The sequence below is a fragment of the Hibiscus syriacus genome, unplaced genomic scaffold, assembly GCF_006381635.1.
Source record: "Hibiscus syriacus cultivar Baekdansim isolate YM2019G1 unplaced genomic scaffold, ASM638163v2 tig00111022_pilon, whole genome shotgun sequence".
In the NCBI taxonomy this organism is placed as follows: domain Eukaryota; kingdom Viridiplantae; phylum Streptophyta; class Magnoliopsida; order Malvales; family Malvaceae; genus Hibiscus; species Hibiscus syriacus.
The window spans coordinates 985,285-1,003,149 of record NW_024062956.1 but is presented as its reverse complement, the minus strand read 5'-3'; the positions used below and the strand labels follow the sequence as shown (position 1 = coordinate 1,003,149).

Here is a 17,865-nt window from a genome sequence, read left to right as displayed (position 1 = left end):
AGAAACATAGAAGAACATCCTAACTGACTTCTAAAAATAGAGGTAATTTGACATTCAAAATCATGGAGCCTTTTGGTGAGCACAGAGCGAACTATTCTTTCGCTTCAATCGAGCTCGAATTTCAGGCTTCAATCGAGCTTATAATTTTTTTGAGTTCGAGCCTTTTTGAGTTCAAGTTTCAATATATTTCAAGTTAGAGTTGAACTTGATAATTTTTAGCTCGTGAGTTTTTTAGTCGAGTTGAGCTTACTTTTAAAGTTTTCGAGTTCGACTCGATTCATTTAACAAACGACATCGTTTGATTTAGTTTTTTTTAGAAAAAAAAACAGAACTGATTTTCAATCGGTTCATGGTCCGGTTCGAACGGTTCATAACCGGTTCACTAGTAGCGGTTTAACGGTGTAGAATAAATCAGACCAGATAATAATTTTCGATTAACCGGTTAAAAACCGATCAAATCCGATTTTCAAAACACTGCACATGAGTGAGAGACCTAATTCTATCCATCCATCCCTTGACTTTCCATAATCATTTCAACCATTACACCATTATGTGATTCTTATTTTTTGGGGGGGGGGGGGAATTGGAAAAGACTTATCATCATTTTATTGTTTGATATGGCTCTCCATTTATTTCTTGTTTTGTCCTACACGTTAAATGTTTTTTATTAATATGAGATAAGTACAAAGCAGTATATGTTTAAAGATAACTCTCAACATCTTGACATTAAATACTCATGCCCCTGGCATCGATGATGCTTGAACTTGACACTCAAGAAATGACAACAATTTTTTTATCACGGAGCCGACTTAATTCGTGCTACACATTAAATGTTGAATACATATTAGGAATAAATCATTGGAATAATAACAAAGTAAGCCTAATATTTATTAAAATAAATATTTTTATCTCATTTTTTGAAGTATTTTGATCCTAACGTTTGACTGAATAGTCATTTGATTCTTATTCTTTTTTTTTCCTGAAATGTTTTGGCCTCTAAAGTTTTATTTATATTAAAAAGACTTATTTTAGAACGTTAATTGTTTGCTAACTAATGATTTCCGCCTAGAGTGAGGCATTTTTACTTTAAAATGAAATGTTGGGACCAAGATGTTAAAAAAAGCTAAAATAACTATTTTAATATATGTTAAGTGTTAATTTTAATATTATACCAAATTATTTTATTTATATATTTTATCGAACACATAAACATTACAAATTTATTTTACTTAAATAAAAACATTTTTATACATTTTTATCATATTTAATTTAATATATTTTGTATTATAGTATTAAAAATTAAATGTTATTTAAATATGTTTTAAACTTATAACATCAATAAAATAATCATTTATCTTTTAAAAATATTTTTAATAAATAATAGACACTTAAACTTTAAGCTAAATAATCACACGTCAATGGAGATTGATCAAGTGGTTAGCAGTTGATATTGATATTATTTAAGTATGTCTCAAATTTGAGATATTGTGTATGTAAAAACCTTCTGTTGAGAAATTCACCCGTCAAAATTAGGTGTGTGTGCGACACGGATCAATCCATTATCGAGCATTTTGTACGGATGTTTCTGGGTTCCATATGATTTATTGATATTTTTCTTGTATATATAATCCAAGAAGGTTAGTGTCAGGATTAAGTATATTTATTGCTGAAATATTGTTGATTTACAGATATGAAGATAGTGGAGGCTAGGAAGACGATTCTTCGCTTGGAACCACTGGCTACCGAAAAGAGAGAAAAATGAAAGAGGAGATGATTGGTAAGCTTCAAATCTGCATTTTGTTTGCCTTTATTTATTTATTTTTGGTTTTGAGCTATAATATCAGATCTCTTGAACAAGGTAAATCAGTTCTCTTTACATTTATATATGAGGTCATAATCCATTTTCCCTAGACTCTTTTATTGGGTGCTTTACTGCTCTACATTGTTATATCTACGGCCGTAATAAATCGAGTCGAGCTTGAGGATGTTGAGCTAGAGTCGACTCAAAAAATCTAAAGCTAAGTTTGATTTGATTCGAAAGCTCATGAGTTTGACATAAAAACCGAACTGAATTGTGAAATTAAATATCTAAATCGAATCGCATAAAAAAAAAACCCAAACCAAATTAAACCAAATAGTTCATCTCAAATCGATTTTTCAATTTTTCAATTTTTCTCGGTTCCGTGTCTCAGCCCTGATGATAAACTTAATTTCTCCTAATTCCATGAACATAATGCAAATGGTATTGGTTTCATAGAAATGGTAATGAGGGTCTGATTCATTAGGTATTGGTTTGATCTCTAATTGAACACTTGGATGCGACTTGTCCGTGTCAAATGATGGACTATAGCTATGTGCAATGTTGATATGATTAATACCAGTCACTGAAACACTATTTGGATCTACATTTCATTCTAGTGTTTGAATGGTAATGCAAAAGGCCAGTAGTTTGGCATTTGATTCTAGTCACTAACCATGTACAAATATGCATCTCTGAGCGGGAAAGCTGAAAGAATTATCCAACTCTGTTCTGGGTCGATTCGTGATGAGTGTCGACAACTTCAAAGCCGTCAAAGATCCCAACACTGGCTCGTATTCGATATCGTTCCAGCATTCGTTTTTACCAATAAATTATTCATATACATTTTTTTGCTTAATGTCGGAGTTGCATTTTCTTTTGCTTAATATTGGAGTTGCATTAAGTGTTCCTCTCGTATATATGATGTGTAAATCTACCGTTAACTACATTTCTCTCCTTTTTAGCCCCAACTTAATGCATGAAGCCGCCATGGGCATGAGGCTGCATTACTAGATATTAGTCATCCGAATTCTAAATTTTACTCTTTTTGCACAAACCAAATGACCTCCGTGATAATGAATTGTTGCTATTCATCGAAAACCCAAGTTCAAGCACCATAAATACCAAGAGTGTGAATGTTCAATTTTGAGTTGTATTTACCCCATTAATATAAAAAGATCATATTTATACACAACTTTCTTTTAGTGTAATCTATACCTAAAACTTTGATATGATTCAAATGCGCGTATGAGATTTTGATTCCGTTATACATATTTAAAGGACTAATATATCTATTCATTTTATGTTGAATAAATATAATCATCGGATGTACTATGTAAATGTCAAATGATAAACATCAACAATAGAATTAATTATTCAAATAACTGGTTTTCCCCATAAAAACATACATAGATCACATAAAATAACATGGTTTCCCCCAATAACTTAGGAAAACAAATAATCAAGACAAGAAAACACTGGATTATTCATCATAAATATGGGTAAAATCCGAAGCTTAAGTTACAGAAATGGTGATATTACCATTATAGATTCAACCGAAACCCAATCCATGAACATGGAACATTACTTTTTTTATTATTCAAACACGATACAAAAATTATATGCAAAGAAGTATGTTCTGATCAGATTTGTGGACAAAGCCAACAAGGGTCGGCTGAACCATTGTTGAATGTATGTCTCTGCTACTGCCCACTGGGTTTACAACATTCTTATTCATCTTCGCTCTATGCCCTTTCATGCCGCATCTTCCTTGGCAAACTGCTGAGAAAGCTGCCTCTCCTCGGCGTGTTGTTCTAGGTTCCTTGCTGTTCATTTCGGTCAATCTGCTTCGTATTTCGGAGTCGATATTTTGTGTTAGGAATGCAGATATAATCCTCTAATATAACAAAATAAAAATATCCGTATTGAATCCTCGGATGATAAAGAATATGACTAGACAGACAGGTAAGCCTAACATGCAAAACCAAAAGTGAGAGCTTTAAACCTCAGAATCAACTGGGAAAAGTGATGGTATGAGAATCAATTGGTAATGCTACTGAAACCGGCACAAAGAAAGTGTTGATCTGTGAAGGTTAGCATTTGTACCTACTGATGGTGCGATCCTTTGCGAATCCCAATTCGTTATCGACACAAAGGTTTGAATCATCATTTCTCCTTGACCTGGAGGAGGTTCTAGGGGCCATATGCTTGGCCTCAGATACAGTCACGATATTTTCAAAGAGTTCTACCGGGCTGCCCTCAGCAGTACACAACAGTCTGGCCTTGTTCATACATTACCTGCAAAGTAGATGTAGTTTCTCATCACCCAAAAATGAAATGGTCACAATATTTTCAGAGATTAAGGCCAACGGATCTGAGATATATTCCGTTCATCCAAATATGACTGATGTAGCAATTCATTCACCATATACAAAATCATTCCCGAACTCAAAATACTGCTGAATGCATCGACTAAGAAAGATAAATAGGTCTTATGGGATCCAAAAACAGTCAAAGTTATAAAAGAAGAAATGGAGCATACATCAACTAAAGTGACAAACCGATATGCTGCTGTCTGTTGTGGAGCCCAAATTTGGAATACCTTCTAGAGCAAGGGTATGAAATTCTCTGCAAGAAGATAGTATGAGAAATAAAACCGGGACATACCAAAGAAAAGAAAAGGAGATGCATAACATTTTCCATCAAATAACTAATTTAACAAATCCAAATTTGGACTGCTGAATACTTGCTTTAAGTGAAACAAATACTATTGCTGCATTTATGCCTTGAGAAACATGGTTCGAGTAATAAATCACACTTTTCATGTCCAGCTATTGGTAATGAGTGCTCGCATACCATAGAAATAACTATTAGTTATATTTATAATCTAAAATACCATCAACCGTTACCACTTAATACCACGGGCAGAGCATAACATCCCAGGGTTGAAATGTACAGAGAAGGCAATAGATCATAGTCATAGAGAAAAGCTCAAAACACGCCAAACTTATTCAAGATATCCTCATCCTAATTAGTTGAGACTCAAACAAGAAAAGCAGTTTAGACATAACATTGCTCGAGTATCTTACTGAACAATCCAAAGTAGTCTGCAGCTCCAAGAGGTCTGTCACAAAGTTCCTCAACGAGAAATAAGCACATCCATTAGCACCAAGGGGAACCTGGTCACAAGAAACAATAAGAAAACCTTATTAAATCAATCAACATGTAACTACGTAACGATAGAATTAATACTCTAGCACATACCTGCAACTTCCTACCCATAACTACTTCAACCACCTGTAGATTAGCAACATGTTCGCCGATCAGTTGCTGAAAGTTCTGTTTAGGAGGTTGGATAAATCTTTTCCAATGAAGTAGAAACCTTCTTCCGCCTGTGCATTGGAATTATAAAGTGATAATTTCGGGCTAGAATTGCATAAATGAAATTTCAGTGAAAGTACACAAGAACAATTTGATCATACCGACGTCAGTTTCCGGTAATCTACTGCTGAACCAATTTCATGAACAACATCTTTCCTACAGGAAAAAAGGACCAGAGACTATAATAACTTCTAAAAAGGTCATTGAACTTGCTACCACCAATTGACCCAAAACCAAATTAATTACAATAAGAATATGTCTCCATCCATACCTTCAAGTACCAATGAAGGGTAGAAAAAGATCCCTCTGTAGTCCACCTTCATAGAGATTGTCTGGGGCACGATTTGAGGTTGCAACAAGTATCTACACTTTCCTCCCATCAGAATCCAAGCAAAGAAGTTTGAATTTCAACAGAAAATGAGTGCCAACATAAAATAAAAACAATTTCAATGTGATACTTTTACTTACAACGCCATTGCTAATAAATGTCTGAAAAGACGGTTCAATATTAATGCATCAGCAACGTCAGTCACCTGCAAAAGACCATACGGAAATCAAATTTGGCTGCATAAATGTAAAGAATTTGATTTTAATGTTAAATCAGAACAATAAATGATATTTCAATAATTATTTTTCATTTTTTGAGGAAAACTAATGGTACTATAATATTGTACCATAAATTCATCTAGACACAGTAAATCGCATCATCTGATATCTCTCCTGCCACAACTTCAAGTGGATCTGCCACACCTTGTGCCTCTGCAAGAGTTGTTATAAAATCATATAAGCATCGCAAGATTAGGATGAGATTTCGTCAAAAAAATTCTAACTACCAGTGAAATCTTGAAAACAAAAGAATATGATGTCTAATAATCACATATACATACACATCAGCACATAAATGCATAAATAAGTACATTAACAGGTTATAACCTGACAAATATGTCATATGGGTTAATTCGCTGACACTCAATAACTCCGAGGTTGAAGTATCATACAGATTGCCACTCATACTATGAAAAGATAAGAATACTGAGCAAAACTGAAATAGTATTGAAACGGCTCAATTACTATATTCATTATTAAGTTGTCTGCAATGCGAGATGTTTCTTAATCACTGAATTCTTCAACTATGAGAAATGCACAATCATATATATCCTCACCTGCAAGCGACTGTGAACATCCAACATAAAGTCATGAAATGGATCCTTTTCTTCCTCCAATTGCTGGGTCTGACACATTGGAAATAGAACATAGGATAGAAATTAGCAAGTATGAACAGTTGGCATGGCTGGCAATGAAGAGTGAGAACATCAGATACCATATACTATTTGGACATATACCCATTTTAAGTCAAATACAATATTGTATCCATTACTCTAACAGCATGATATAATAAATTACAAGATCCAATATGCCAATGAAACTTACAATTGATCGAAGAAAAGGTCCATCAACATAGTTTTCCCAGTGCCTACTCCTCCATAAAGATATAACCCCTTGACAGGGGAGTATGATGACTGTGGAGACTGTGGCATTAAACGAGACCAAAACCACCGATTCCTGAAGATTAACTAAATTGATGAACTATGAAGAATAAAATAAAACAGGAAGATTGTAATAAAACCAAACTTTATTTAGCATGAATATAGTCTATTCATAAATAAACAAAATTTGAAAACAGGGTCTAACATGGGAGCAACAAAACAGAACTTTTACCTAACAGTTTCTCAGGAACTTCATAGCGATCCAACCGACAGGCAGAAGCTGACTCAACAATCTCATCATAAAGCCTTTGAAGTTCTTAAAGTGCCTACCTGCAAAAAATCTCTGTTAGAATAATTTCACAATGCCACCAGACCACACCTCAAAATGCCTAACACAATAGCAACAGAAGACATGTTTTCCATTATTAAGCATTTAGCAGGTGCACAAAGTTTCATGAATCTGACGCTGGATTCAAAGTAGTGCATTGCTTTTGATTGATGAAAGCGATGGTTCACACAAGCAACACGTCAAATAGCATCAAGAATAAGACCTTATGATTTTTTTTATTTGGAAATTTATCCTCTCCAACAAAATAAACAACAAATGTAAGCAAAACCAGAAATCCATACCTGGCAGGCATCACCATCAAAGAGCTCACCAGCTGCAATTCTTCGCTCATACTCCACAAGCGGCCCTCCTCTGTTCACTTCTGCATAATAATAATAATAACAATAACCTTAAATGAAAACTTCACATCAGGTCTTTCCTAAAATAATTACATGACCAAACTGAAACGAATGGAAATGGAATAGAACCTGTGATATCAGCTTACTTGTAGCATCCCTTGAGAAAGGTCTTGATGTAAAAATCGCAGGGAATAAAAATCTATGGATTTCGGCATTATCAGGCAATCTATAAACAGAAGTACAATTATTTGAATCAAATGGCTTCGTTTCCTTACGAAGCACTCGAATATATTTATTGCTGTGAACAAGCTGATCTTATGTGCGAACCGGTCGAAGAATCGCTCATTTTAATTAAAAGATAATTCCGGTTATAAGTTAATTCTCCAACTAAATACGAGCTTCAAGCCTCAATTATACAGTTTCCTGGAAATTTTGAAAAGAAAAAAAAGGTTAAATGTCTGCAAATATTTGAAACAGAATTTAAATATTATTAAAAAAAATACATGCCCAACGTAAACCTTCATTCAATAAACTTTTGTTTTTCTGGAGAGAGTAAGAATATATTGTGAAAATCAGCGTAAACAGAAAATATCTAATCAATGAATAATGGTTTGCCGATAATTAAAAAGTTGAATATACCGCCTCCTCATTAATTGCGTACGAAAAAAAATACAAAAATTAAAAAAATAAAATTAAAAAGAAAGGATGTGCATAAGCAGTCAAGCTTTCTTGTTTCTTTAACATTGAAATCTTAACCGTTTCGATTCAGAAAACAAAATCCAGAACATAAAACTTATGAGCAAGAACAGACGATGTATAATTCGAAGGTCAACTGAGAAAGCAGAACCACTCACCTGGATTAATTGAGAAGGCTCTGCTAAAAATATATGAATCCCAAGAGGAAACGAAAAAGGAAGAAGGTTCAGCAGAGAAAATTTTATGTGTTGAAATTTTGGATGTGGAAACGAGAAGCGACCAAAAGTTTCAGGGGAGTCTCCCCAAGAAACAGGGAATCAAAGAGAGAGAGAATGAAGAGCGTGTTGGGGCGGGGGCGGTGGTCGAGACCGAGACCGCGACTTGATTCCTTTCACACGTAATCTTACGCTGTACTTTTACCAATTAACATATTATATATATATATTCTTTTTATTTATTTTTAAAAAAGTACAAGTGTATTATTATTAACAAATACAATTCTGAAACACTGAAGAACATTAATCAATTTAAAGTATAAATTAGATACGAAAAAAAAACTAAATATAATTTATAATATCTACACACTGTGAGATAGAGAAGCTCATATGATTTTTAACTCTGCATTATAGATATGTAGTTTTTTTAAGAATGTAAATAATTATTTTTTATATTTGATTGATAAGCCACGATATCAATCTTAAAGTTAGTTGTTGTGGTTGATATTTCTTGTTTCCCCTTATTTCTTAAACTCTATCTTGTTTATTTTTAATTTTAATAACCTTACTTTTATAACACATTTTTCTTTATTTTTGACATATTTCTATTGATCGTTATTTTGTTTATTTTTTTCAATGTTTGATTTGACATTCGCCACGACTAATCAAGCTGATGTTTATTTGTAATCATGTTGATCTTCCATTTTGACCATCTGATTGAATTTGGATATGCATTTGCGTTCGTGAATTATTTTTCACATTCTTCAACTCTGATTTACGGTTTTTATGGTATTTCAATAGTTTCATCTCCTCTTGTGGTTTATTTACCGATGTAGTCAAATTATTCGTATCTATCTTTGTTCCAGTTTTTTATTAGGCTTTTAACCTTTTTGTGTAGTTATAAGAAAAATATCTTAATTATGTATTTATTTACATTCATTGTAATTCTAGATATTCCTCGCTAGTGGTTTCTATAAAAAAAAAAACTATTTTGGCAATTATTATTGAATGATTAATATAAGGCAAATATACATGTGTCATTGTGTATGATGTTAATGGTATTTTTTTCTCTAAAATGAAATATTATGGGCTAAAATACTTCAAAAATATATGGGCCAAAATGTTTCAAAAAAATATGAGTCAAAATAATCATTTTGATAAATGTTGAGTTTTTTTATATTAGGCCTTATTGGATTACTACGATGGTTTTCTAAATTTAGTGTAATTTGAATTAATTAAGAAGTTTTAAAAAAATGAAATGGTTACATTTGAGTCAAATTCAAAAAAATGGGGGGACTAAAAGAGATACAATAAAAAGTTAAAGGTTAGAATAATTAAATTGGAAAAATTGGAGGCAGCCCAAAAAAATATATGTTAAAAAATTGAGAATATCTTTTTGGGCCTGGTCCAATAAAAATAGAAAAAGAGTAAAAGGAATGTGGGGCCCAGCGCCTTTGTAGGGTTCCATCTCATAAACCAATCGCCACAAAATCAGGACAAGACAACGTGTTTGGTGGGTTTCGTGTTTTTTTAGCCTTTGCTGCCTCTCACAAAAATTTGTATCCAGCCTTAAAGTAAAAAAAAAGGAATCCCTTGAAGTATTTTTTAAGAACTTAAATTGTTTTTATTAAATAATTATTTAAATTATTATATATAATTACTTTAAGTTTCGTCTTTTTTAAGTACTTAAATTAGACCCATCACAAAACATAGGTATTTATGTTGATAAAAATAATTTAAATATTTAAAGTAAAAAATTGAATAACTCATATGTTTATTTAATGTAAAAAGAAACTTAAGTATTTAAAGTGACTACGTATAACAATTTATAAATTATTTATAGTAGTATTTAAAATGAATAAAATATATATTAAAATTATTAATTTTCTGATTGTATTAATAATGCATTATTTTTAATATTTAAATTCGGCAATAGTAATTAATTAAAAATAGTGACGGATCTACCGTTATTCGAAGATGGACACGTGTTCATCCTAAAATCTGAATATTATTCGATTAATTACCTATTTACTGATGATATACATCTTAAAATTTATGTATACCTCATTAGAAAAATATTAAATAATATATATATTCACCTTTGAAATATTTTAAATGCGCAGCTAATTATAAAAAGATGGATAGAGATTAATGACTGTTTCTGTAAGCGAAAAGGTTCAGTCATTGATTATTGTTGTAGGGTTGGTAAAAGTTAAAACCCCATCACGCATGCATAACATTTGCCGAAATGGTGGCTGCCATTATTCTTCCATTGTTAGGACTGCATTTGTTTATGAGATTTCTACTAGGTCTCGTGCAACCACTCATGTTCAAAACCAGTTGGATAAATCTTTGTATTTATCTTCTTTATTTCACATTTAATTTTCACTTGGGAAAACTCTAAACCAAATAAGATTTGGATACATGGCTCTTTGACTATAGGACGGTTTTATAGTCTATCGATTATTAGAAGTAATAAATGATCATAAAATTATTCATTATGTTTTAAACTCGTCTTTTTCTGTTAAAAGTTAATGAGTGCTGAGCTATATATTAACATGATAACTGAGATATAGACCCATTTTTCTGAGATTTGGTGGCCCTCGGGCGAATAAAAAATTAGGCCCCTAATCAGAGATTTAAATCCATTTTGCATTTGTATTTTCAGGCGCATTGTGTATATCGTTGTTGTGAATATGTTGATGATATTGTAGTCACTGAGTATTGGAATTTTTAAATAACATATGTATTGTGGACATAAATTTTGATATTGAGGTTCGAACGATGTCGTTACCACTATATAAATATCGTTGTTTTGGTTACATACCGTTTTAAGTAATTGATCATAAACAAGTGTTTAAAAAATAAAAAGTATTGAAAAAATGGTCCCTATTAACAATATTTAAGAAAAGTAAATTTTAAAAGTATGCTCAAAAAAATGTAAGAAAATGACCTCTAATAAAATATTGAAAAAAGTGGACTCATAATAAAAAAGTAAAGAATTGAATTTTAAAAGTTTACCACTAATAACACAATATTGAAAAAAAAATAAGCCTATGATAATAAGTATTGAAAAATTAGACCCTTAATAACAAATGATAGAAAAATATATTGGCAAAAAAGAACACTTAGGTGGTGTTTGTTTTCACTGTACAAGCTCTTCAAATCACTTATGTCTGCGCGTCGCGCAGACATTAGCTTCGCAGACTGTTTGTCTTTTAGAAGACATAAGCTCTTCAACGTCTGCGCGAGCTCTTCTTGGTACAGACTTTAGTTTTGTCTTCATAGGTCTTCAACCTCTTCAAGAACAATTATAAAAATAAAGTTATTTATTAAAATAATTTTAAATAATTAATAAGGTATTTATTTTTAAAATAATTTATTATAAAATAATTTAGTATAAAATAATTTATTATAAAATAATTATTTAAAAATAATTTATTATAAAATAATTTATTTTAAAATAAATTATATAAAATATTGATTGATTATTTTTAAATAATTTATTTAAATAATTTATTAGTATGTATTGATTTATTTTAAAATATGGATTGATTTATTATTGTAGTTGTTATGATTTTTTTAAATAATTTTTAGTATGATTGATTACTTTAATATGATTTATTTTAAATAATTTATTAGTATGGATTGATTTTTTTAAATATGGATTGATTTATTTTAAATATTTATTGTAGATTGATTATTTTAAATAATTTATTTGTAGAGATTGATTTATTTTAAAATATGGATTGATTTATTATTGTAGTTGTATGGATTGATTTATTTTAAATAATTATTAGTATGGATTGATTTACTTTAAAATATGGATTTATTTTAAATAATTTATTAGTATAGATTGATTTATTTTAAAATATGGATTGATTTATTTAAATAATTATTAGTAGATTGATTTATTTTAAATAATTTATTGTATGGATTGATTTTTTTAAAACATGGATTGATTTATTATTGTAGTTGTATGGATTGATTTATTTTAATAATTATTAGTATGGATTGATTTATTTTAAATAATTTATTAGTATGGATTGATTTATTTTAAATATGGATTGATTTATTTTAAATAATTTATTAGTATATATTGATTTATTTTAAATAATTTATTTGTATGGATTGATTTATTTTAAAATATGGATTGATTTATTATTGTAGTTGTATGGATTGATTTATTCTAAATAATTTATTAGTATGGATTGATTTTTTAAAATGATTGATTTATTTTAAATAATTTATTATTTTAGTTGTATGGATTATTTAAATTCAGTATGTAAAACTAAAATTATTAATCTCAGTATTGCAAAACTCTTTTAAGTTTAAAAATCAATTTATTTATATTTCAGTTCATTTTAGCAGTCTGCAAACGTTAAAAAACAAACAGTCTTCTTCTTGCAGACTGCAGACTTTTGGTCTACCTCTTCTGCTGCAGATGCCTACAGATGTGGACCGCAGACTGCAGACATTTTACCTCTGCAAAAACAAACACCAGCTTATACAAATATTAAAAAAAATATAAGAGTAGGCCCTTAACAATAAATATTAAAAAAATTGAGCCCATGATAATAAATATTGAAGAAAAAATTAAACATTTAATAACAATATTACAAATAATTTGGCCTATAACTTATATAAAACTTATTTTACAAGTATAATGCATTATACAAGTTTAGAGACTCTAAGTAGATTTAGGCTATCTTATCAGAGAAAGGGTCAGTAACGGGTAGTAATCAACTAAGTTCTTCAGCCCCAGTTTATGGTGCTCACAATGTACAACGTTGTTATTAACCTCAAAATTTCATGGTTCCACCACAATTTCATCACCAAGAAACTTTTGTTTCACCACATTTTCAATATCAAACACAATCTCAAAATCCACAACTTTTCCCTAATCCAAATCCCAATCAATTTACAGACCCAAAATTCAGGTTTTCGTATTGACCAGTTAGACGATGATGAGGCAACAAATAAAAATGTGAGTACTAGTCAGTATTCGAAATTTGATCTTGGTCAATACCCGGACTTTGATCTTGGTCAATACTCAGATTTTGATGATGTTTCAAATCAGATTTGGGGTAAAAGTAAAGAAGAATAAACAAACCCTGCTTATTATAATAATGATTTTGATATTGATCAATACCCAAATTTTGATGATGATTCATATCAGATTTGGGGTAAAAGTCAAGAAGAATATGAAACAGTCGCCGAGGAAGATGTTGTTGATGATAATGAGGAGGAAGTTACGGTTGTGAAAGAACATGTTGAACATCCATTATATAATTCATATAACCCTGAAGAAGAAGTCTCCGAAGAAAAGAAAAAGAAAATTTATGGCAATATAAAGGTTGTTAAGAAAGAGCCACGGGAGTATAACTGGAATATGTCAGAATTACTTCCGATACCGGAAGAAGAGTTGGTAAAGATAACAGTTGATTGTTACACAAAAGTTATTTGTATCAAGAAAGATGATTATTTTGATACAAAGAAAGACTTAAAGATAGTTTTGTATACGAAATGTGTGGAAGGTGGCTATCAACTAAAAGTTAACAAATCAAGCAAAGATCGTTTTGAAATAAAGTGTAGGATTGACAAAAATTGTACGTGGCGTATGATTGCAAAGAGGATAAAAGATTGCAAAATGTTTCAAGTTAGGACTTTTATTGATAAACATAAATGTTCAAGAACTCAAGTTTTTCCTCACCATAGACAGCAAACAAAAAGGTGTTGGTGGTTTTCTGGCTGAGTTGATGTTTTTGAATGGCAGGGTATATTGGGGTCATGAAATTACGACTGACATGAATGATCGGTTCAATATTAGTATCTCATATTCTCAAGCTTGGAGAGCCAAATGTTATGCCTTGGAATTGTTGAGGGGGTCGCCAGAAGCATCGTTTGCCCAACTTTTAAAGGCTATACAAGGTATCCATGGGTATTCAGGCTACGCCCTCTACATTTTCTTTAGGATCAATTTCACTTGCTTCAATTTCCTTCACTTTCTCAAGCTGCCTCAAAAGGTCTAAACGTTTAGGTCCATATGTGGATGGTATCTGCCATGAAACATATTGTTAGCCATTGAGAACTAGAGATTCAACACTTGAAGTAAGACAAACAAGAGATATGACACACCAGCGCTGACACATATCTTTGAATGGTAGCCAACATGGTGCATGCCCAATAGCAGTAACCTACAAGCATAATTTTTCCATCATAAATGATAAATTGAATTGTTACACAAAAGTTATTCATATCAAGAAAGACGATTGTTATGTGGTCATATTATTAGCAAAAGTGTTGCTTTTTTTTATTGATCCAAGATTGTTGATTTAAGTGGAAGTCCCATGATAGATTTGTTATGTGCACAAGAAAACAAAAAAATGATTATTGTGTATAATTTGTAGTTTTTGGTATATTATTAGTATATCTAACTTAGTATTTTTATTGTTTTTGTTAGGAATTTTTTTTCGGCTGCATTGACTTTAAGGAATAAATTAAGCCTAGCCACTACAATTGCGTCGGCACTTACACATGTCCAAAGAAATTTGTTTGAGAATACTTGTTTCGGGCCATGACTGAAAGTACAACATCTAAGTGGAGATGCTTTGTTGACTCATTTGTTTCTACAGACCATGACTAATGATTTACCCGAGGGGATACCACGTGGCGATACAGAGATATGGTTTCATTTTCCACCGACGTATACTCGTTTTGGGCGGGAGGAGTTTTGCTTGGTCACTGATCTATGTTTCAAACAACACGATGAATTAGGTCTGTACACTAGTCATATCGCCACCCCATCATGGTTATTTCGGGTTTTTCCTGACCTGGCAAAGGTGATAGCCACTTTACACATCGACGATTTGAGCATATTACTTTTTAAAGATAGTTTTACTCGGATGGATGAACTTGATGTTGTCCTAGTATACCTTTTGTTACTTTTGTATGCCGACTTTTTAGTAGAACAGGGCATACAACCTATTTGTAAGGATTTAATATTATTGATAGATGACTTAGATGCATGGAACGTGTTTCCGTGGGGTTCATATATATGGAAAGCTACTTGGACAAAATTGTCGTATGCCTTTGAGGATCGTCCTAGTTTGCATGGGCATGGTTCCAAATACACTTTTGTAGGATTTATTTGGGCCTTTAAGGTAAGAAATATATAATGTTTCCAAAATTAATTATTTAACAATTACTAAAATTAATGTGTGTGTATTATATTGTAGATTTGGATATTTGAGGCATTTCTCAGCATGCGTACTTATGCCATCAATAATTCAAATGATATTCCTAGGGCTATTACTTGGAAGAGGATCCGACAGTTGGATTGGGATGAGATACTACCATATATGACGATCGATGATGTAAGTAAACACAAATACTTATTTAAATTGGTGGCTATTGGGTGTACACACACACACAAATATATAAACAATTTATTACTAGTAGACGTTTGACTTTATTTGAGCTTTTATATTGTTAGGAGGCAAACTATCCATTACAGACATTGATACCCATATAGGCTGAGGTTGCTACTGACTGGTGGCAAGCTAGTAGGCATTTTTTATGGGACGGATGATGAGGACCCCCATTTTTTCATCGAGTCGATTCTCCACTTAGACACCGAGATCCATCACCTCATCGAGCCGATTCTACACCTCGACACTGAGATCCATCACCTCTAGCCGACTCTACACCTCGACACCGAGATCCATCACCTATTCCATCACATCATCGAGCCTTTTCTCCACCATCACCTCATGTTAGGCGACCGACAAAGATGACACGTACTTTGTCTCCCCGTTCTCCACTGACATATCCCTTATATGTACACTGACATGTTGATATAGGCATGTGAAACATGTTGAAGTAGGTTATACAACATGCAAAATAAATTTTGGATTGCTAATATAGTTTTCTCATGAATACTGTCATCTGTGTTATTTACCAATAAACAGGATATCATGCAAGGAACCCAACTTCTAGCTATTGATGTTACTGCTACAACATAGTTGCTTAGAAGGGCCCTGATTGGGGATGAATTAGAAGAAAAAGAAAAGAAAGCCCTTCGGAGAACTCTAACTGACTTGGCATCAGTCATTCCTATTAGTATTTTGATGCTTCTTCCTGTAAGTTAAAATAATACATCATTATGACAAATATGTCTCTGTCATTACATTGTTGAATGATCATTTTTTGTTTTCTTATGCACATAACAAATTTATCATGGGACTTCCACTTAAATCATCAACCTCAGATCAATAAAAAAACAACACTTTTGCTAATAATATGACCACATGAGTTTGGGGCCAAAAAGTAATTTTAGAGAGAATACTCTTCCTATAATTTTATCTGGAAGTATTTGTTCATGTAAGGTATCTTTAACACCTACAAATTTTCTCTAAAGTAAGTTTGTCTATTCTTTTTCCCCTAATTATCCAAAATAATGAATCATAGTATAAACATCTAGCATGCTGGGTATATCAAACAATTGATGTTGAGCGAGCCTTAAATTATTAGAGAATTAAGAAAGAATACTTCTATACCTCTATATGACTAGAACAAATTTACAGCTTGTATGCTATCTTTCTAGTCATCTTTTATTTACAATTCAATTTATTATTTTTGATGGAAAAATTATGCTTGTAGGTTACTGTTGTTGGGCATGCAGCCATGTTAGCTACCATTCAAAGATATGTGCCAATAAGATATGTATATACCCTAAAAATTCAAGTGGTACATATATATTACTAAGTAAACATTCGAATTTAAATTAATACATCAAAATAAATAATTTTAAATATATTAATTCAGAATAGAAATACAAAATGAAAATAATGATTTTTCTTATGAGTTTATTATATTATGAACAACAATGATGTTTTTACCCTTTTATATACTAATAATAATATAAAAATTTCAAAAAAATTAAGAAAACTAACCCTCGGTGGTTGATTTTCCATTTGTGACCGTGAATGGTTATGAGAAGGTGTGTGGTTGTGTTTGCGGTCGTGGATAGGGTGGTTGGTGGTGGTTACGGCTGGTGGGGGTTGCGGTTTCCAAGAGGGTCGAGGGTGACTGTGAGAGATAATGATGGAGGGGGATTGCCGGAAATGGGGACGGATGTCGCCGGAGATAGGGACAGATGTCGTCGGAGAAAGTGAGAGATAGACCAAGTTACGATTTAGGGGTTTAGGTTATGAGTTGCGATTTAGGGGGTATTCCCAAAACATTAGTGTTGCGAAATTAAAAGCTGAGTTGCGAAATTTAAATTCGCGTTGCGAATTCGAAAATCGAGTTGCGAAAATGAAATTCGTGTTGCGAAATTTAAACTCACGTTGCGAATTAGAAAATCAAGTTGCGAAAACGAAACTCGTGTTGCGAATTTAAAAATCGAGTTACAAAAATGTCAAATTCGAGTTGTGAATTATACTTCTGTGTTGCGAATTCCAAATTCGAGTTGCGAATTCAGAAACTGTGTTGCAAAATTAGCTTTCATGTTGTGAATTCCAAATTGAGTTGCGAATTCATTGGTTATTTTTGCAAATCCAAAAAAGTTGGTTAACATCGTATATTATAAGGCATTTTC

General features: G+C 31.8%; 1 pseudogene; it reads right to left on the bottom strand.

The window, feature by feature from the left end:
- Positions 1 to 3,457: 3,457 nt before the first annotated feature.
- On the bottom strand, positions 3,458 to 16,377 carry LOC120150530 (annotated as a pseudogene).
- Between the last annotated feature and the right edge of the window lie 1,488 nt (positions 16,378 to 17,865).